This window comes from Oreochromis aureus, linkage group 2 (assembly GCF_013358895.1).
Source record: "Oreochromis aureus strain Israel breed Guangdong linkage group 2, ZZ_aureus, whole genome shotgun sequence".
Classification (NCBI taxonomy): domain Eukaryota; kingdom Metazoa; phylum Chordata; class Actinopteri; order Cichliformes; family Cichlidae; genus Oreochromis; species Oreochromis aureus.
The window spans coordinates 37136003-37159231 of NC_052943.1; the positions used below are offsets into that span (position 1 = coordinate 37136003).

At 37.4% G+C, this 23229-nt stretch overlaps 2 long non-coding RNA genes across 5 annotated transcripts; both read left to right on the top strand.

Annotated features, from left to right (window-relative positions):
* The first annotated feature begins 1031 nt into the window (after positions 1-1031).
* Positions 1032-4688, top strand: LOC120443518. 3 transcript variants are annotated; one of them, XR_005615472.1, is made up of 4 exons: positions 1032-1122; positions 2316-2706; positions 2865-3018; positions 4103-4688. It is a non-coding gene; the product is annotated as an uncharacterized LOC120443518 (long non-coding RNA). The 3 variants fall into 3 exon arrangements; XR_005615473.1 differs by having other exon boundaries at positions 2652-2706; XR_005615471.1 differs by lacking the exon at positions 1032-1122 and having other exon boundaries at positions 2273-2706.
* Positions 4689-18852: 14164 nt separating this feature from the next.
* LOC120443521 lies at positions 18853-22124 on the top strand. 2 transcript variants are annotated; one of them, XR_005615474.1, is made up of 4 exons: positions 18853-18987; positions 20140-20274; positions 21460-21850; positions 22010-22124. It is a non-coding gene; the product is annotated as an uncharacterized LOC120443521 (long non-coding RNA). The 2 variants fall into 2 exon arrangements; XR_005615475.1 differs by having other exon boundaries at positions 21796-21850.
* The last annotated feature ends 1105 nt before the right edge of the window (positions 22125-23229 follow it).

Here is a 23229-nt window from a genome sequence, read left to right on the forward strand (position 1 = left end):
GTTTAACATGCCTTAAGCTTTTCATTTTAGTTAATGTTAAAAATATTTTTTACTGTGATACCACCAGTTTTGCCCTTCAGTGGCTGAACCAGTTTTCATAAATATTATAGTTAGCTGTCTGTGTCTCTCTGGGTATTGACTACTAACTAGCTAATTAGCGAAAGTCAGCGATGTAGATAACTGGGAAAAGTGAGAACTTCATTGTATGTATAGAGAGGAAGAAATTATTTTAGGACTCTAATAAGTACTATATCAATACCTATGTTTTACAGTTGGCTCTACTGTACAATTTAAAGGGTTTCAGGCAAAGTTACACTAACCCTAGTTTAAGCCTCAGACCTTCCTGGCTGACGCTAGCAAATGCTAATGTTAGCCTCTGATTTGGGCTGCTAAAGTAAAGACTTTTAGCTAGCTGACCAGCATAGATTATTTCGGTGGTTAACAGACTGTAGTGATAATATGATTGAAAGTATAGTTTCACCTCATTACATTTACAATTATGTCTATTTTGTAGCACATAGAAATGTTTAGTTAATATTTGCAGACAGACACATTTTCCTGTAACTGTGTTTTTTACTCCAACATTTGTTGAAAATGTAATTTATGAAATGCTGAGCAGCATTTCTAGTATGTGGAATATTTCTGGCACCCCACTGTGCTAATGTGATTAAATACTAATAATTATTACTAAAAATGCAATAATAAATCAATAATAACTATATCTTGATTGTATTGTATTGTAAGCGCAGTGCTGGTGTGCAGGAGCTTTATATGCCTTGTGGGGATGCTGACATATTATAAACTGTTATGTCTATATCAAGCTTTTAGCCAAATATAAGCAGAGATATTTGTATCTTTCTTAAAAATTCAGATCCTTAGAGATTATTTGGGAAATGGATCAACAGCTATTACTACTTGACGCACTCTAAATCCTGCAGTGGAAAAATATCCCTTATTTCACCTTTGATCACACACTTTGGTTTTCCAGTGCAGAGCAATGGCCAAGCAAAGGAAAGACTTCCCGAGTTAAAAAGAAGATGAAGATACAAGCTGGTGATGATCCAGAGCAGCTGGTCTCAGGAAATGAAATAAAACCCTGATCACCTTTTCCACAGAAACAAGGTGAGTTTAATGTTGTGGTTGATTTAGTTTTTCAAGGTATGTATGTTACTTCATTTATAAACTGCTTTTGTTGCAACAGAATGTCGTTATGTGTATGCAACTCTACGTGAATTATAATCCTTTGTGGGGCTGTGTGATATGACCAAAATCTCGCATCCCAATATAAGACATATCTCTCCTGATAACGACATATATATCACAAAATAGTGCATTTTCTTTAAATTCTGTGATTCTCGGCAACTCGACTTATGTGAAGTGTTTTCAGTTGGGCGTCATGTACCTGGAGTCGAGTGTTTTGACCGATGCATGAAACTATACATTTTAGACATGAGTTTAAACGGCCGCCATTTTCTTTCTGAGTATTTGTTACACGGCGTGCTGCGAGGAAAAGCCTGTTCTAACGTTGGAGTCTAAGGATTATTTTGAGTGTCGTGTTTGAGTGGTGGTGGGGACCAGTTTGTGTCAGACTTTTCATAACCAAACCATGTCCATGCTACAGAGGTAGCCCCTCGTTTAACAATAAGGTCCTCCATTTGTTTTGACTGGTCCATCTGCTTGGAGCTAGCTGGTTCTGCCTCATCCTTGCTGGCCATGCTGGTATTCTCTGTGCCTTCATCTGAGTGGTGACTGTAAGCGCCATTTATAGTTACTTGATGTTTTTATTTGAGGTCATTTGTTTGATGCATATTCTGAAATTTTATGTTTGAGAATAATGTATATCATTTCAGTTCATTTTGAAAAGTCTCAACAGAAGCTTGAGCTTTATTGTAAAAGGTTTATGTGGAAAATAAACAAGCGGACGGCAGAGCCACACGATGGTTTTACCGTCACTGTTGGTAACGAAAGTACGCGTAAAAACAGTCACTTGTCCGTCCATAGTGTGGTTATTGTAAGTATAAGAGAAGGAGAGAACTTTAAGAAATAAGATAGCCACTACAGTGACCATCAAAACCATGAAAAAAATATTGCCGTAAACAGTTTATTTTGCAACACCACAAAACAAATGATAGCGTATAATATGAAACGATAGACATTTTTATATCGTCATCTGATATATATCGTCATATCGCACCATCCTAATCCTTTTTTTGCTTCTGTTGTTTATGTTCAAGGTAAAAAAAATTATAAAAATACAAACTTTTTAAAAATGTCTTGTTGTTTCTCTTTTTTTCCTCAAAATAAATTGCGACTAGTCTCAATGGCTGAGATGGAGGAGCAACACAGCGACACGTTAACCAGACTGCTGCAGTTCCTGTATGAACTGAGCAACTCTAAAAATCCAAGGAAAGATAAGATAATTATTTGCATCCAGTGGTGAACCAAGTAACCAACCACAGTAGGAAGTATAGATTCCCCTAATTGTGCTGCTGATATTCTCTATAAACTCTCTATCTATAAACTATTTACATTAATGTTTGTGCATAATGGCTACCTCTGTCTGATGAAGACACTAGCAGATAGTCAATTTGCCAGCAGGTTTGTGTGCACTGGAAACATTAATTCATGTATCATGTCTGTCACCAAAACAGATCTCTGCAGATCCTGAAGTCGAACTCCCAGTGACCCCATGCATCCTAATCAGAGGTTTGTAGTTAAATCTTTTTTTGTATCCCAGCAAGCTGTTGTTAGCTGTTGTTATAAGCTGTTGTTGTGTCATATTTATTAAAGAAATGTTTTGCTTGCCTTAAAATATAGGATTTTTTTTTTTTTTAAATCGTACATGGTTTTTATCTGTGTTTAAGGTGACCAGCAATTCAAGATTGCTGTTGATGGGTTACTTGTCAATGACCACATCACCTCTCCCATTGTGGCCTTGAGCTACGTCTTCTCCATGTTTTATGTCTGCAACGTCCAATACCCACCGGAGATGGCTTTTACTCTCGAATTCATGCAAAGGTAAGCACTCATTGTTTGGAAATACTTTGTAAATGTGACTTTGCCGTGCCTTTCTGCACCTGACCTGCTTTTTGTCAATCTACACTAAACCCGTTTGTCTGAGATGTACAAGCTCAAAATGTGTCACCACATGCTGTGAGCTTTTAGATCAGCTGTTATTGGCTTATGATCCCCTGAATATGGATTTGTTCGGAGATTTTGTAGCTCCCTGTTGAAGACTATTGTTGGAATAAATGTGTCATATCTTTTTAAAGGGCAGGTAACATGCTTTTTGCTTTAAATAGTGTCCTAAGTCAATCAATAACAAAACAAACATAACATGATTCTAGTTGGGAAATGGAGCAAAAACATATTTTTTCAGAATGGTTTGTTGACACAAAATTCGTTTGAGCTATCTCTTTAAAACCATTAGCACCTGAGACCAGGTTATGTCAGTGGTGGTCAAACCTTTTCATGTCAAAGACACACAAACTGAAATTTATTTGGCTGCAGACCCCAAACTCAAAATATGTTGTTCCAGGGACCCCCCCCGAAGGAAAGACTAAACATATTAATTTAAAAAATACTACATAGTGGATTCATGCCCAAATGTTAATACTTGTACTGATGTGTAACGTGCACTGAATGTCACAGTTTCTCCACTCCATGTTTGAATAACCCCCAGGACAGTCCGTGTTCAAATGTGCTGTTACACCTTTTGATAGGACAATGTCAACTGTGTTTTCTATCCCCTTCTGTGTTCTGTGCATTTATAATATCCCTGCATACACATTGAGGATGCATGCTGTCATGTGTTGGTGATAAGCAGACTTCTCGCCCTTGCAAACATTTCTGTATATGCGCAGTGTGAATGCATGTGTCTTGAAAAGACAAAGGAAGAGATAAGCTTAGCCACTGGCACCAGCACCACAACAACATTGGGTTCTAGACAGATGGTCAATTAGAATGATAGAGAGGTTCACACATAGGGGCATATTGAAGAAAACAAATGTAGGATTTTATTGAACTGCTCCACTCCTGTCAAGCCACACTACACGTGCAAACTTTGTCTGCATATCACTATTGTTTTTTTTTTTTTCCTCAGAGTTTTCTTTGGGGTCAATCCTGAGCGAGGCTCCAAGGCAGAGAAGAAGGGGAAGAAACGGCACTTCATTCCTCCACAGGTGTGCAAGCTGGTTTCTCAGCTGAAGGAATTTGAATGCAAGCAGAAGGAATCTGAATGGGCCATTTGAGCTGTTCTCAGAGCTCAGAAAATACCTTTTTGGACTGAATGTACACACACACACACACACACACACACACACACACACACAAAGGCAAATCCAAAAACATGGGGCTTGGGAGTAGAAATACAGATTTTTACAGTATTAGGTGAGTTCAGATGTTTTAACTAGATGCCCACAACACACATGCTGCAGTTTCAAATCCCCCATGTTAAGGGGGAGGGAAGGTGGGCGATATTTGTCATTCCGGTTAAGCTTTTCCTGTCATTGTGGAGTTGGAGGTGTAAGTTTTAATTTTTTTTAGTTTTAAGTTGTTTTAAGAGTTTTAAAATCTCTTTATGGCATGTTGCACAGTCATCCTTCTAAGGTCATGGTTGTTATTGCTGCACTGATGTTTTATAGAAAAGTTGTATAATGTAATACTTCTAATGTTCTATTTGTTTTTGTAGAAAGGTCAGCCACTGGTTGCAGAGCTCTGCCTGTCGGTGTGATATGTGGAGTTGGAGGTGTAGGTTTCTGCATCCTCCTGGAGGGAACTCCTCATTTTGCACTGACAGGTGAGACAGCAACAACAATGCTGGCAGTTTTATTGTCTTATTTTGTCATTGTCTTTAACAAATCAATTTGTTATTAACCCTCATAATGTCCTCCCGATTTCCATACAGCTGTTGTCCTTAGGGGTCAAAAATGTCCCCACTTCATTTGAGTGTTTTTAAAGTATAAAGTATAAATTGTCAATCAATTCAGTGTTACATCTTAGTTTTACTTAAGACCAACACATTAACACAAAATTTACCCAACATTACACATTTTAGGGCCACCAGACCTTGTTTACAAAAAATACACCCTGTTTTTAAGCGGAAATAAAACAAGAAAATAAAATATTTAATTGTTTAGATAATTTTGACTATCTGACTAACTACAGAGTGCTGTATGTTGAACTTTAGTGAAAAATTTGTTTTTGAACCATTTAACATTTTTAATGGCAGCACATAATCACACCTGTTGTCCTCAGGGTCAAAAATGTCCCCACTTCATTTGACTGTTTTTAAAATATAAATTATAAATTGTCAATCAATTCAGTGTTACACCTTAGTTTTACTTAAGACCAACACATTAACACAAAATTTACCCAACATTTTACATTTTAGGGCCACCAGACCTTGTTTACATAAAGTACACTGTGTTTTTGAGCAAAAATAAATGAGACAATGTAATATTTAATTTTTAGATAATTTTGACTATCTGACTAACTACAGAGTGCTGTATGTTGAACTTTAGTGAGAAAGTTTTTTTTGAAGTGTTTATAATTTTTAAATGGCAGCACATAATCACACCTGTTGTCCTCAGGGGTCAAAAATGTCCCCACTTCATTTGAGTGTTTTTAAAGTATAAATTATAAATTGTCAATCAATTCAGTGTTACACCTTAGTTTTACTTAAGACCAACACATTAACACAAAATTTACCCAACATTACACATTTAAGGGCCACCAGACCTTGTTTACATAAAGTACACTGTGTTTTTGAGCGAAAATAAAATCAGACAATGAAATATTTAATTGTTTAGATAATTTTGACTATCTGACTAACTAAAGAATGCTGTATGTTGAACTTTAGTGAAAAAATTTTTTGAACCATTTACATTTTTTAATGGCAGCACATAATCACACCTGTGGTCCTCAGGGGTCAAAAATGTCCCCACTTCATTTGACTGTTTTTAAAATATAAAGTATACTTTGTCAATCAATTCAATGTTACGTCTTAGTTTTACTTAAGACCAACACATTAACACAAAATTTACCCAACATTTTACATTTTAGGGCCACCAGACCTTGTTTACATAAAATACACTGTGTTTTCGAGTGGAAACAAAACAAGAAAATAAAATATTTAAAAGTTCAGATAATTTTGACTATCTGACTAACTACAGAGTGCTCTATGTTGAACTTTAGTGAAAAAGTTTTTTTTGAACCATTTATAATTTTTAAATGGCAGCACATAATCACACCTGTGGTCCTCAGGGGTCAAAAATGTCCCCATCTGGTTTGATTGATACTTAATTACTATGAAGTGGATTTTTCACCCACTTTTAATTAAAACTTAATTCAAACATTCTGACACATTTTTTTTATTCCATTTCAAATTTAAGTCTGTTAAAAACCTCATAAAATGAATTTTTCTTTGTTTTCGGGTAAAAATAAATCAAATCATCAGTTATTGTGATTATCGTTTCACAACCAGAGTCAGTTGCTTTAGCAGATGATCACAGACGGGTATATGTCAAAGTTAATTTAGAAAGCTGTTTTTAAACTACAAGTTTTTTTACTGGCAGCAAATAATCACATCTGTTGTCCTCTGCGCTCAAAAATGACCCTGTTTGCTTTGACTGTTTATAAAGCCATAAGTATAAAATATCATCCATCTCTGTGTTTCAAGGTTTTATTCAACTTTATTCCAACTCATTACCTGACAGTTTTCTATATTTTGGCATGGTAGGACACCAGGGCATGGGTCTGAGTGAAGGCAAACTTTCATGTCCATATTTGACACAAGTGCAGGAGGAAGCTCAGGTTTATTCCTCTGCACTGGTCCCATCATGGACAGCTTTCTTTTCTGCAGTTGCAGGCAAGGGTCATATACAGTAAACAAGTTGTTACAGATGATTGTTTTCTTTTGGAAACCTGCAATGTTAGGGACAACTCGCGTGTCCTGACTGCAGGCCAGACGTTTGCCATCGGTACACTAGCATGTTCCATGTACAGCTGGACCTGGCATCACATACTGCCATGTTTTTATCTCATAGGTTTACTTGGGATGTTCTGTTGGAATGGACAGAGTCCTCTGAACGGGACTTTGTGCTCATACAGTCACATCAGTATCAGGATCTTACATCACAGCAGGAGAAACACCCACTTGTTCCATACACCTCAAATGGGAGCGCGTTTGTGTCATGAGCGACAGGGCTCGCAAAAATCGCTAGCCCAACGTCGCGAGCTAGTGATATCTCCAGTCGGGCGATCATATAGCCCGACGGGCGGGCCCTGCACGATGATCATCTATTGTGTCTTTATCAAGAAATTATATCCTTTTTGCGCTTCTATGATTAATCTTGTGTCACCTTTAAAACTGCTCTACCAGACTCAGGATGTCATAAACTGTCCGTGGCGACTCCACCGGATGTAGAATCAACATACCCACATAAGACTACAGCTGCATTCGATCCATTTTTTTCCCTCTTGTTGTCCCTCCTTGTTCGTCATAGAGTTAGCTGTAGAGCAGCTCATCTGCTAATTGGATGGTTGTTGGTTCAGTCTCTGTGTGCTCTAGTCTGGAGTTCTTACCAAGGTGTCCTTGGGCAAGTTACTGAACCCCAACTTGGTCTCTGATGCATCCATTGGCATGTGAACGTTAAAAGCAGAATACAAGCAGAACACTGTGTATAATGCGTTCAGTGCTCGAGTAGAAAAGCCAATGAAGGAGTATGGGACCTGGCATATGTGCTTGGACTGTGATAGATTATCTTTCTCTGTGGCACATGAGAGAGTCATGCATCGTCTGTCATTGGGATGTTAGAAGACCAGATCAATGTTTCCTCACATTACTGCAAATATTCCTCCGTCTCAGCTGACTCCTCTTTCCTGCTTGATTCTTTGTCTTCATCATAATTGAAATGGATGATGTGCAGTCCTCTGACACATCTTCTATTCCAGTTTCACATTCTGAAAACTCAAGAAACTTCAAGAAGCCCAGTCACTTTCTTTCCAAGTTCCTCAGACTACAATGCCCTGGATGCCCAAGAACCTACTTGAACATAGTTCAGATTCTTCATCACTTTTCTTCACTTCATAGCCTTCTTCCACTTCTGCAGGTGGGTGATGTGCTTTTTCAGAGAAAGGGTAGCATGTGCTCTAAATATTGACAATATTTTCTATATCTTCTAACCCTGGATCTTCCTGAACATTGATTCTTCCTCCTCATTATACTAGAGGACAATATGTGCTTTGTCCTACTGGTCATTGCTTTGCACAACATGGTAAAAAAAGTATGCTCATCAAAGTATGCAAATCTCTAGTGCAATGGAGGCTTGTGAGCATACTTTCTGTGTATGTATTATTGTAGGGTCGACCTTACAATACTGAAGCACTTTGATGCGACTGTTGTTTTGATTTGGCGCAGTATAAATAACATTTTATTGAATATAGAGCACCTGCCTCCTCATTGTGCTGCCTGTTGTTGTTGTTGTTGTGGTTGTTATGACCAGTGCTTGACCCCAAACATCAGTGATCCAAGATCAAAGATGTTTGATAGCAGTATGTTGTGAAAATACGGCCTTTTGCAACACTTTGTACTTTGGGGTCATTTTGTCCACGAGGACAACAGGTGTTATAAAATCGAATAAAAACCCCATAAATAAATCAAATTACTTAAAACTTATTCCAATCATGCATAGTATAGTAATGAATAACTTCTGTTATTTTCAGACCATTTGATGAATAAAAAACATATTTTTGATAGCAAAAGATTTCTGTAGAGGACAAAAATGACCCGTGGACAACACAAGGGTTAATGCCTGTCAGCCTGTGGATGCTAAAAAGTTGCTAGATTTGGCATCTCCCTGTTAAAGGACATGGCTGTACTTCTTTGAGAGAACAGCTGGTTTATGTATGTAAAATTTCTCTGAATGTGAAGGTGATGTTCTGAATGTTTTAATGGTTGTAATGTAAATATTGCAAATCATTCACCACAAAAAGTGAAATCACTTTAAAGCACTGGCAGCTGTTAAAGGAAATAAATAATTGCTGTGATTCTACATTTGTGCTTTATTGATGGTAAACGGTATAGAGAATGGTACAGAATTAAACATTTTAGGATGACTGAAGTGTCTGTAAATGGTATGGATTGAGTACTTAAATAATACGGAATATTCCATTTTAGGTTTGATGGAACTGTCCGTAAATGGTAAAGAAAAAGTCAGGTAAATCTACGGAAATATCTGTTATAGGGTTTACGGAATTGTCTGTGCAATAACGCCGAAATTTATGGAAAATACGGAATTTTCCATTTTAGGTACAGAAAAACTCGGGTAAATCTACAGAAATATCCGTTTTAAGGTTTACGGAAGTGCTCGTACAATAACGGAAAAAGTGCTGGTAATTAATTACCAGCACTTTTTCCGTTTTATAACGGAATTTTTTTTAACAGTGTAACTAAATAGTGTAGAAACTACATGATCTGCAGGGAGGGTACATTAATTTGTTCATATCACGTTCAATTGAAGTAAGTCAATAATGAAGCAGTGCCAAATCTCACGATATCGCACGTGATTTCATCTAGCGTTGTTTTGATCGTGGGTGAGGAATGTTGCCATTTCAGTCAAGTTATGAAAGTGAAGTTGGACTTGTTTGATTTATTTCGCATGAGCTCTATAAGTGAAAGTTATCAGGCTGTAATTTGGTTTTTAAGGCAGACCCATTTGTTCGGGAGAATTTGAATATTTTATTTTATTTTATTTCATTTTTGTCATTTTGGTCCACACTCCACACCAGTTAGTGGCGGTAATGCACCATTTTGCTGTTTGCCAACCGCCAATAAACCCTATACAGAAGAAGAAGAAGATTCCAGTCAAGTCGAGCTGCCCGCTCTACTTTTTCGGTAGTTGCTGCCTGCCACTACTTTTTGTCGGTGTAGGTTGATTTTCTGAACGAATATTTTCCATATCACAGCCAAATGTAGTTTAATGTCTAGTGTGTCACAATGTAACGTTTGCATTAAATAAAGAATTGGTCACAATCAACTCCGAGGCACTGCAAACATATTTTGGTCTTGTGTTTGAATTAGTTTGCAAACTGACTGTTCAGTTACATTATTCAACAGTGTTAACTGCACCGTGGTGAGATTTTCTTATCATTGTCTTAAATGTATTAAGGGTTGTAACGGTAAAAGATAAGGTTTGTTGTAAAACTGATTCTAATGACATTTTCCTATTCTTTCGCAACAGAGAGTGAAGTCGGACCATGACAGCTCAAGCTATTGTCAGAGTTATCCTTGGACCAGACAGAAGTCAGAGGGTGATGGTTTCTCCTGGTCTGCCTTCAACTGTCACTGAACTGGAGGCTGAAATAAAGACTCAGTGCAAAATAATGGAACCCTGCCGACTACAGTTCATGGACACACTTTTTGGCAATGCGTTTGTGAACTTAACTTCAGTGGCAGAAATACAAAACAAAGCAACAATCAAAATTGTACACACATCCTGCCAACCTCAAGACCAAGGTGAAGACAGGTTTTCTTTTCCACCAACCAGTGCTCCTGATGACACATCTACTTGTGGTGACAGCATTGTGAGTCTTTCATCTCCAGAGTCTACATCATCACGCTCTTCATGGCCAGATTTGTTTTGCATTCCCGTTTCATATATGATGCGGAAATTAAGCTTATGGCCCATGTAGCATTTAAAGAAAATGGTATGCTGCTGATCCAAAGCTAAAGTCCGACCTTTGCAGGGTCTAATCCAGGAGGTAGTCAAGCACACAGTCTACCCCACAGACAGTAAGTTTGACCAAGTTGCAGAGGCCCTTATCCTGAAGCATGAAGATGAGCCTCAAATACAAGTTAGCAAACTACCGCACACATCTCCGGAAAGTAGGATGTCCTGAAGTATGTGTGAATTCCTTGAAAAATAAGCCACCAGAGAAATGTGAAGAAGCGCAACAACAGAGAGACAGTTATGGGTAAAATGAACAGAACATTTGCACTGAGAAGACAAGAAGTCATTTTTGATGCCCCCATGATCTGCAATGTACAATAGAGATGGCCAGCTCTTTTTCATCCAGCAGAGGTAATGTAAGTGCTGAAAGGAGAATAACAATAGAAAAATCCCTTAACTAGTTGTGTCATATATGTGTTGATGTGTAAAGGTAATGAATTCGTTAGGATGTGTGCATAGCATAGCCCAGATGACTTATCATGCCCAGTACCTGCCATTATTGTACGATCTACTGTACAATATAAAGCGCCTTGAGGCGACTGCTGTTGTGATTTGGTGCTACATAAATAAAAGTGAACTGAATTGAATTGAATTGAAAATAATTTAATGTCGTTTCAGATAAATGAAGAGTTCAAGCGCATCACAACCATGCCTTTACAGTCAAGGTTTCTGTCCCAGCTTGACTATCTCTCTGAAAGTCTGCTAAAAGTGTTTGCAAAGAGATCAGGGCAGCAGGGCAAAAAGCTAAAGGATATAGCTGCCATGATGACAGTAAGAATTTTTAATGGCTTTTGATGACTGGTAAAAAAAACCCTCAAGAGTTTTTGTCTTTGATCATCATTTGATCATCATCATTTCCTCTGTGCTACTGAAAAGTTTGAGTTCACATATCTCTATTTTCTTTGTCATGATTCTTAAGGATGACATTGTTGCTCGTAGGGAGTCCCTAATCAAAGGACTATGCGTCTATGTGAATGAAAATCCTGACATCTTGGTGCAGGAGTACATGGTGAGTGTTGTATGAGTAGATTGAGGCTTTGCAACATTTCAAAATGTATTCAGTTAACCATAAATTTATCCTTGGACTAGGCAGGCCCAGTAGTCCTCTTTAATAATTTGGCAGAGGGATTCCAATACTGAGATTAAAACAAACTTGTCACACATGGGGTCCATGTGTGGTTCTCCTTAGCCCCCTATTATGAAAGTTGAAAAACATCCATATGACACCTCTCCCGCAAAGTGAAAAAAATATTGTTCCTCTCACAATTGGGGTCACATTAGTGTGATACACCTCAAACCTGTGATTCTAGTGAAAGAAGGAAGATTCTGATGGGAAGGGTACACACCCTTGGAGCGGGTGTCACAAGTTTGATTCCCACCCAGTATCCAGTAAGGGTTGTGGCTAGATCCCCCCATGCTGAAACCAAGCCGTGGAATGGCATGGCCATGTCTGCAGCCAGTCCGCAGCTTGGACACAAGCAGTTGACTATATATTGTACAGTGTATGTTAAAAAGAAAAAAAATGTGCATCTGACTACACTGACAAAAAAAGAAAATCCTCCAAATCTTACTTTAACAGGCATCGATTCCAAACACAGGCAGGTGAATTAAAAGTAGGGCAGAGTGAAGCTTTGCAGGTACATTTGGTCCAATCCAATACACAGCAGTAGTCTATGGATTCATTCATAGCCCCAGAGAAATACATGTGTCTCGCACCCACAGCAGTTCATTCTCCTTGAAGTACGAGGCATTCTGAAAGATGTGTAGCATTATCTTTTTGATTAAACACTAGCTTATTTGAAAAGCTTCACTGTTAAAAAAAAAATCCTAGAAAAACAGTAATATTCCGGCAGCTGGGGCGCTAAATAATACCATAAAATAACAGAAAATAACTTTCTCATAAAAATACGGTTATTTTCAGTAATGACAATACAGTTTGTTGCCCTAATTTTACTGGGATTTTGCCTTTTTCAAGTGCTTTTAAACATTAAATTAGGAACATTTTAATGTGATTAAACAATGAAATTACCAATAAACAAGGTCAATGAATGTGGCAATATGAATAATAATACTTAAATGTACAGAAATATACAGTTAACTTAAATAATAATGGATTGCATGCCCTCGGACAGACTGACAGAGGCGAGGCTGCCATATCGCACCATCGGCCCCTCTGGCCATCACCAGTAGGCGGTAGGTGAAGTGTCTCGGCCAAGGACACAACGACCGAGAGTGTCCGAGCCGGGGCTCGAACCGGCAACCTTCTGATTACGAGACAAACTGCCAACTCTTCAGCCACGACATTAGCATCACATTTGAATTTAACAGTTCAATCTTTCAAATAACGGACACATATTTGTGAAATTATGATACATTTGTGAATGTATTTTAACAATCTAAATATGCATATGTACAGACAAATACATTTAATAAACATGAAAATTATGTTTTATTACATTACAGTGATTTTATGTTATTTTACATTTGAAATGTGAAATCAGTCTATTTATGTAAATTTAATGATATTCTAGAAGAACAGAACAAAACTGTAAAATACTTTTATATTAGGATTTTTTTTACACTGTTGGATATCTCATACATTTGTAGAATCCCAGTGACTGAAACATAGACAAATACATGTTTATGCATCTTTCTATGTGTATATTCAGTTGGCTCAGTCAGAGGGAAGTCCTACTTCCAGAACTACAAGACTAATTTCTTAAACAACACAATCATCGATTTTATTATATGCTTCATAAGCACCTCTGTGATTTATTCTGAAAGAAACTGAATGTAGAAACATGTGCAGGATGTCATTAAGTTCTTCAGCAGTTTCTGTAAAACACTTCTAGAAACATGGTTTGTGATGGAACTATTATTTCAGTTATTGTATGTTGGATGTACCTTCTCTAACAGGAAACATGCCTACATTGTTCTCATAGTTTTGTATTTTGTTACCAGCAAATAACGTTTTTTCTCCAACAGAATGCATAGTTTATCTTAACTGCTATATTTTAACCTTGTTTTTGCTTTTAAGAGTGTGATGATGATAAAGAAATATCCAGTACTGGTTTATGTTTCACATCCTTTTCACAGTAAAGAAAGGGGCTGGATGATATAGTTTACCGAGCTGACCTCTCCCCTGCCACTGTCACTGAAACCTTGACTCAAACCACTTTGTATTGTCGTTGCCTCCATTTCATTATCTAATAACTAGTCGCTGGCACGATTCTCGATGGCACAGACCTACTGCTGACTACATGCAGTGTTTCTGTAAGTTATTTTTAACTTTGTCGAAATGGTGATTAATGACTCAATGACCTGACTAACCCAAAGCTCAGATCTTTCCAAGTAACCTTATCTGAATCCATGATGTGTCTTTGGATTACTAATAGAAAGAGGATATTCTGGTGCGGAGGCACCTTTTGAGCCACTGTAGCAGGGTTTTACAATCATATCGTTTTTCTGTTTTTTTGGTTTTTTTTTTGCCATTTTAATGATATTCCAGCACAGATGCTCAGAAACAAACAGATATACAGAGGGAGGTGTTTAAAAACTTGATAGCTTGTGGAAAACACTTTACAAAGTCTTGGCTAGTAGTTTTGACTTCTTCTTCCCTGATAGGTGCCGGCACCTACCATTCATGAGAACACTGCAGCGGCTTTCTGCGTGGTAACAGCAGGTATAAATACAAGTGTCTGGAAAACAAGGTTGGGGTCAGGGCTGGACTGGGACAAAAAATCGGCCCGGGCATTTTGACTAGAGACCGGCCCACCACGTATTATAGGAAAAACCACAAATCAAAGTAGCTGAAATAGCACCATTTACTGGCAAACATATGCAACCATGTGAAATGTAAACCTGAACACTCGTGTCTTTATCCTGTTTTCCTTCTCTCACCCCAACCATGCCAGATGGCCGCCCCTCCCTGAGCCTGGTTCTGCCGGAGGTTTCTTCCTGTTAAAGGGAGTTTTCCTTCCCACTGTCGCCAAAGTGCTTGCTCATAGGGGGTCATATGATTGTTGTGTTGTTCTCTGTATTATTGTAGGGTCTACCTTACAATATAAAGCATGCTGAGAAAATTGTTGTTGTGATTTGGCCGAAACCTTTAATTATTTTAGTAATCGAGTAATCTATGGATTACTCCATTGATTACTCCATCCATTAACTGCGTAATTTTAAAACTATATACTGTATATTCTGTGTATTTATCATTTCACTCCTATTGCCTGTTCTTATTGTCCTTATCTTCAACGTATGCTGCTCGGTTGTTTGTTAATTGCCCCTTGGGGATAAATAAAGTCTTCTGATTCTGATTCTGATTGATTGAGTAATCGGATAAGAAATACTTTTATCTATGTTCCATATTAACTTAATTTTTTTTAAAGAAAACATTTTCTTAAATGCAAAATTATATAAATAAGCTGCAGTCAAAGGTCAAAGTTGATAAAATAAGACATCTAAACTAAGGCATAAAGAATTTACTCTGAGTTTTAACGACGCATGTACATTTCTGTTGGCTGTGAAAAAAGTTTTTATATTTTTTATGTTTAAAACTAACTTGGTTTAATTAACACAACATTTTATATTATTTCACTTTCAATCTGAAAAATCTTATGAAAGCCTTAAAATGAATCTGGTCTAGTACACCCCATGCCCCCTTTAGACTCACCCTGTTTTTCCATGTAAAATAGGACGACTGCCATTACTTAGCTTAAACAGCTAGCTGTATAATTTAAGCATGCTCAGTGTGGTGTGTAAACAGATAAGCCATGATGCCATCATCATCATCAATACGTCTGCCACTGGGTTATCAGTGTTTTGTTTAAAACTGGGGGCTCTGTGAGCTTAATGTTGTCAAATGTGTTATTCCCACACTGCTCCTAAATACGCTTTGTATTGCAGGTCTGTTTTTAGTGGCAAATGCAGTTCACATTTCCATGGCGACAGTGGCGCTATAGACTCATGTGTTAAACGAAGCATCAAAGCAAATAATGTGTCGAGAATTTTTGTAATCAAATTATTGGAAAAAGCCAATGAATCAATTCAGCCCTAAAATTAAATCTAGGCTGTAAAACACACATATCCATCTATGCTCTTCCAGAGAACCCAGAGAGAACCCATTTAAACAAGTAGAACATGGGAACACCACACAGAAACGTCGAACCAGGACCTTCTTCTGTGTGCTGCTGCACAACCATAATATTTTAAGTACAAAGAAAGTAAAATAAAATCTTGCAGTACCTCAACTTTTGTCCCATTTGCAATGACGATAACATTAGCCACTATCTCTGAACTCGTACCTACAGGAATGAGCCACACCATCACTTATATCATCACCTACTGACAACCAAGGACTTTACAACACGTCCAACAATTAGTAAGCCAGAACATCTATACACATTTACACCAGAATACTTTCCTTATGGATGGCAGGTTTCACCTGAAGAGACTGGAACAGATAGAACAGCATGAGGACAATACTGGTTCTCTGCTTAGACTGTTCTCCATGACCTGGACTTGCATAAGCAGCAGAAAATAGATGGAAGTCAGCTCTGTCTACAAGACAAGTGTGACAGTAACTCACATTTTTATATAGACGGTATGTTGACAGTTGTGTTTACTAGGAAGCTGGTGTGTACAGAAAGCACGTGTGTCTCTGCATAGAAACCACAAGACAATGATGAATGAAACCGATTCCATGAAATCTCCAATATCTGCCACTTAAGAATAGATAAGCTCATCAGAGCTGTTTTCACATGAACCCAGTGGTGTTCATATGCTGCAGATGACATGAAATCATTAAGAAGTATTAGCTGCAGCTGTGTCTTTGCTGGTGTGACACCCACATGGCTCTGCGATGGCGTGTTCCCACAGCTCATAGATTCAATCTTCAGAGTCGTAATGGTAACTATGCTTCTGAGTTTTTATCGATAAAACATAACAAATTAAAAAACATTTTTTCCAGAAACATATCCAGAGTCTTATAACAGTTTGTCTGTCAGTGATTTGGTATAAAGCCATTTTTTAATGATCTCTGTCATTTTCTTAAACACAGATGATATTTATTTATCTTTTATTTATCTCCCACTCACCTCATGGAAGCGTTTGCATCAAGCATGGCGTAACAAATTTTTGAAGTGATCAACAATAACGGTGGAGCTGCTCATTACTGAGTTCATGTTTGGAACTTTGATCTCTGTTTTGGGGGATTTACAGGTTTTTTGGGGGTGTTGTTGTAAACAGCCTGTTTCAGTTTAAACGTTGTTTTCAATAAACTGCATGCTCAGAAAAATGTTTTGTCTCACTCCCATTTCTTCCTGTTGCATGATGAAGCTCTACTTGGAGCTTGCATTGAGTTCCCATACCCTGATTTTATAAATAAGATTAAATAATCCCTTAAATTCCCAAGCCAGCAGTTTTAATGAGCTTACCAAGAGCACCCAAATGCAACAGAAGTTTTCCCCATGAGGTGGCATTAACAGTGTTTCTGCATTCATTACTAAGACTTCGGACTTATTTCTTTCCTTGTTTTCTTTGTAGTTTTGTTGCTGTGCATTTGAAAGTGGCTAGCACAGTGATAAATCTAACCGTTTAAATTAGTGAGTGTGTTTGTGTGTTTATGAATGCATGTGTACCTACATATTACTCATAATTTGGGAACATGTATTTTTTTTACACGGCCACATTGTGGGGACTCAGTTTCCCTTTTCTGTTTTTCAGTCTTTGATATTTTTCTTATGGAAGCTTTGGCATCATTTGCCTTTTCCAGTTTGTCCCATTTGGTCTATTAGCTTTTCTTTGTTTGTTTCTTCTTCTTTTCTGAAATGATGCTCTTGGCTTTCCGCCATTAAAAACCAAAAACTGAGTTTCATTAATGTTTGCTCATTAAACTATAATTGTGGTACTTGGATATAAACTAAAACGAGACAGCTTTTGGTCCTGTGCATTTATTTTGAAATCTGGTATTTAGCTGATTTCGAGGTTGACTCTCTGCTTGGTGCATGCTCAGTGTTCAGCACCTGAAGCCTGGTTTGGAGAGCGTCACCCTCTGTTCTGTTTCACACTTTTTTATTTTACCTGCTTTAACCTGCCTGTGTGATTGAAACAAATTTGCCACATTTGTATCTGACAGAAGCCTCTGGCTACAAAATCCGTTTTTTAAAACTTGTACTAAACTTTTTTTTTAATGCTAAACAGATACTCGTGTGCACAATCTGAAAACATGCAGTATGTTCAAAATGAAACTTTGACTGTTTTTAGTGATATTTTGACTTTTTCCCAAGAGCAGCATTCTTATCATGGAACCCATGGAACTGATTTCTATTAAACTGATTAATATTAATCTGAAGTTTATAATGGGGAAATAACTCGAGGTAATAATGTGGAAACAATAGTGGTGATAGTAATATCAAAGACTGTAAACAGTACAAGAGTAATCTGGAATCAAACATGTTGAACCGGTGGCATGCAGCGCTACTAACGTTACAGTAATAAGATAATAAAGGTTGATGTTTTCATGTAGAATAGCTTTTTATTGTCACTGTTACAAGAACAATGAAATGCAGTTTGGCATCTCTCCATGTGCGTGAAGTACGCAATAGCGTAAGTATTTACACAATAACAGACAAATTTACATTACATACACAAGTATTATGATACTAATGCCATGTTACATTGATGAATGTTAGACATGTCATGTATTCCATCCTCAGAATTCTCCTTTGTTTAAATGTAATAATATGAATATTAAATATTTCACGCTGTGGTTTGCATGGAAACATTTAAGATAGTTTGAATCAGGGCTGCAAAATGCAAAACAACATGTTTACGTTTAATTTTGAAGTAACAATATATTAAACCAAATACCTAATTTGATGGTGATGGTAATGCTATCCACAGCCATGCCACTCTCTTGCCCTCTCTGCTCACACTGAAAAAAAGGGATTGGCCAGCTCTTGGATTTATGTAATCATCTTGGGTGCATTTAACACAACTGCCTCATGTTTTAAAGTTAGGTGTACACTGTAAAAAAATCCGTAAAAATACAGTACAATCTACTGTATAAACGTGAAGGAATTTTCCGTATTAGTCATTTACAGGTATTTTCTGTATTTCTCAACTACTACAATGCATTGTGGGAAAAAGGACCCAAAAAGGAGGGAAAAGTCAGAGCAAGAGCAGCCATTAGACTTCTTTCAGGCTTCATCTGGATTTTGGACTCTGGAGTTGGAGAAACTGCCTTCAAATTTCCGTGGTAAGTATTAAAACTCATGTTTTCGTTAATTAAAATAATTTTTTTTCAAAAGACTCCGCATTTTTATTTAGAAAGAATTGTTAATTTATTTGTTAACTGGTTTCGGCTGTCTCCAGACAAGTCAGGAATATTTTGCTGACTCATTTTTAAATAATCTTTATTTAGGTTTAACATGCCTTAAGCTTTTCATTTTAGTTAATGTTAAAAATATTTTTACTGTGATACCACCAGTTTTGCCCTTCAGTGGCTGAACCAGTTTTCATAAATATTATAGTTAGCTGTCTGTGTCTCTCTGGGTATTGACTACTAACTAGCTAATTAGCGAAAGTCAGCGATGTAGATAACTGGGAAAAGTGAGAACTTCATTGTATGTATAGAGAGGAAGAAATTATTTTAGGACTCTAATAAGTACTATATCAATACCTATGTTTTACAGTTGGCTCTACTGTACAATTTAAAGGGTTTCAGGCAAAGTTACACTAACCCTAGTTTAAGCCTCAGACCTTCCTGGCTGGCGCTAGCAAATGCTAATGTTAGCCTCTGATTTGGGCTGCTAAAGTAAAGACTTTTAGCTAGCTGACCAGCATAGATTATTTCGGTGGTTAACAGACTGTAGTGATAATATGATTGAAAGTATAGTTTCACCTCATTACATTTACAATTATGTCTATTTTGTAGCACATAGAAATGTTTAGTTAATATTTGCAGACAGACACATTTTCCTGTAACTGTGTTTTACTCCAACATTTGTTGAAAATGTAATTTATGAAATGCTGAGCAGCATTTCTAGTATGTGGAATATTTCTGGCACCCCACTGTGCTAATGTGATTAAATACTAATAATTATTACTAAAAAATGCAATAATAAATCAATAATAACTATATCTTGATTGTATTGTATTGTAAGCGCAGTGCTGGTGTGCAGGAGCTTTATATGCCTTGTGGGGGATGCTGACATATTATAAACTGTTATGTCTATATCAAGCTTTTAGCCAAATATAAGCAGAGATATTTGTATCTTTCTTAAAAATTCAGATCCTTAGAGATTATTTGGGAAATGGATCAACAGCTATTACTACTTGACGCACTCTAAATCCTGCAGTGGAAAAATATCCCTTATTTCACCTTTGATCACACACTTTGGTTTTCCAGTGCAGAGCAATGGCCAAGCAAAGGAAAGACTTCCCCGAGTTAAAAAGAAGATGAAGATACAAGCTGGTGATGATCCAGAGCAGCTGGTCTCAGGAAATGAAATAAAACCCTGATCACCTTTTCCACAGAAACAAGGTGAGTTTAATGTTGTGGTTGATTTAGTTTTTCAAGGTATGTATGTTACTTCATTTATAAACTGCTTTTGTTGCAACAGAATGTCGTTATGTGTATGCAACTCTACGTGAATTATAATCCTTTATGGGGCTGTGTGATATGACCAAAATCTCGCATCCCAATATAAGACATATCTCTCCTGATAACGATATATATATCACAAAATAGTGCATTTTCTTTAAATTCTGTGATTCTCGGCAACTCGACTTATGTGAAGTGTTTTCAGTTGGGCGTCATGTACCTGGAGTCGAGTGTTTTGACCGATGCATGAAACTATACATTTTAGACATGAGTTTAAACGGCCGCCATTTTCTTTCTGAGTATTTGTTACACGGCGTGCTGCGAGGAAAAGCCTGTTCTAACGTTGGAGTCTAAGGATTATTTTGAGTGTCGTGTTTGAGTGGTGGTGGGGACCAGTTTGTGTCAGACTTTTCATAACCAAACCATGTCCATGCTACAGAGGTAGCCCTCGTTTAACAATAAGGTCCTCCATTTGTTTTGACTGGTCCATCTGCTTGGAGCTAGCTGGTTCTGCCTCATCCTTGCTGGCCATGCTGGTATTCTCTGTGCCTTCATCTGAGTGGTGACTGTAAGCGCCATTTATAGTTACTTGATGTTTTTATTTGAGGTCATTTGTTTGATGCATATTCTGAAATTTTATGTTTGAGAATAATGTATATCATTTCAGTTCATTTGAAAAGTCTCAACAGAAGCTTGAGCTTTATTGTAAAAGGTTTATGTGGAAAATAAACAAGCGGACGGCAGAGCCACACGATGGTTTTACCGTCACTGTTGGTAACGAAAAGTGCGCGTAAAAACAGTCACTTGTCCGTCCATAGTGTGGTTATTGTAAGTATAAGAGAAGGAGAGAACTTTAAGAAATAAGATAGCCACTACAGTGACCATCAAAACCATGAAAAAATATTGCCGTAAACAGTTTATTTTGCAACACCACAAAACAAATGATAGCGTATAATATGAAACGATAGACATTTTATATCGTCATCTGATATATATCGTCATATCGCACCATCCTAATCCTTTTTTGCTTCTGTTGTTTATGTTCAAGGTAAAAAATTATAAAAATACAAACTTTTTAAAAATGTCTTGTTGTTTCTCTTTTTTCCTCAAAATAAATGCGACTAGTCTCAATGGCTGAGATGGAGGAGCAACACAGCGACACGTTAACCAGACTGCTGCAGTTCCTGTATGAACTGAGCAACTCTAAAAATCCAAGGAAAGATAAGATAATTATTTGCATCCAGTGGTGAACCAAGTAACCAACCACAGTAGGAAGTATAGATTCCCCTAATTGTGCTGCTGATATTCTCTATAAACTCTCTATCTATAAACTATTTACATTAATGTTTGTGCATAATGGCTACCTCTGTCTGATGAAGACACTAGCAGATAGTCAATTTGCCAGCAGGTTTGTGTGCACTGGAAACATTAATTCATGTATCATGTCTGTCACCAAAACAGATCTCTGCAGATCCTGAAGTCGAACTCCCAGTGACCCCATGCATCCTAATCAGAGGTTTGTAGTTAAATCTTTTTTTTGTATCCCAGCAAGCTGTTGTTAGCTGTTGTTATAAGCTGTTGTTGTGTCATATTTATTAAAGAAATGTTTTGCTTGCCTTAAAATATAGGATTTTTTTTTTTTTTAAATCGTACATGGTTTTTATCTGTGTTTAAGGTGACCAGCAATTCAAGATTGCTGTTGATGGGTTACTTGTCAATGACCACATCACCTCTCCCATTGTGGCCTTGAGCTACGTCTTCTCCATGTTTTATGTCTGCAACGTCCAATACCCACGGAGATGGCTTTTACTCTCGAATTCATGCAAAGGTAAGCACTCATTGTTTGGAAATACTTTGTAAATGTGACTTTGCCGTGCCTTTCTGCACCTGACCTGCTTTTTGTCAATCTACACTAAACCCGTTTGTCTGAGATGTACAAGCTCAAAATGTGTCGCCACATGCTGTGAGCTTTTAGATCAGCTGTTATTGGCTTATGATCCCCTGAATATGGATTTGTTCGAGATTTTGTAGCTCCCTGTTGAAGACTATTGTTGGAATAAATGTGTCATATCTTTTTAAAGGGCAGGTAACATGCTTTTTGCTTTAAATAGTGTCCTAAGTCAATCAATAACAAAACAAACATAACATGATTCTAGTTGGGAAATGGAGCAAAAACATATTTTTTTCAGAATGGTTTGTTGACACAAAATTCGTTTGAGCTATCTCTTTAAAACCATTAGCACCTGAGACCAGGTTATGTCAGTGGTGGTCAAACCTTTTCATGTCAAAGACACACAAACTGAAATTTATTTGGCTGCAGACCCCAAACTCAAAATATGTTGTTCCAGGGACCCCCGAAGGAAAGACTAAACATATTAATTTAAAAAATACTACATAGTGGATTCATGCCCAAATGTTAATACTTGTACTGATGTGTAACGTGCACTGAATGTCACAGTTTCTCCACTCCATGTTTGAATAACCCCAGGACAGTCCGTGTTCAAATGTGCTGTTACACCTTTTGATAGGACAATGTCAACTGTGTTTTCTATCCCCTTCTGTGTTCTGTGCATTTATAATATCCCTGCATACACATTGAGGATGCATGCTGTCATGTGTTGGTGATAAGCAGACTTCTCGCCCTTGCAAACATTTCTGTATATGCGCAGTGTGAATGCATGTGTCTTGAAAAGACAAAGGAAGAGATAAGCTTAGCCACTGGCACCAGCACCACAACAACATTGGGTTCTAGACAGATGGTCAATTAGAATGATAGAGAGGTTCACACATAGGGGCATATTGAAGAAAACAAATGTAGGATTTTATTGAACTGCTCCACTCCTGTCAAGCCACACTACACGTGCAAACTTTGTCTGCATATCACTATTGTTTTTT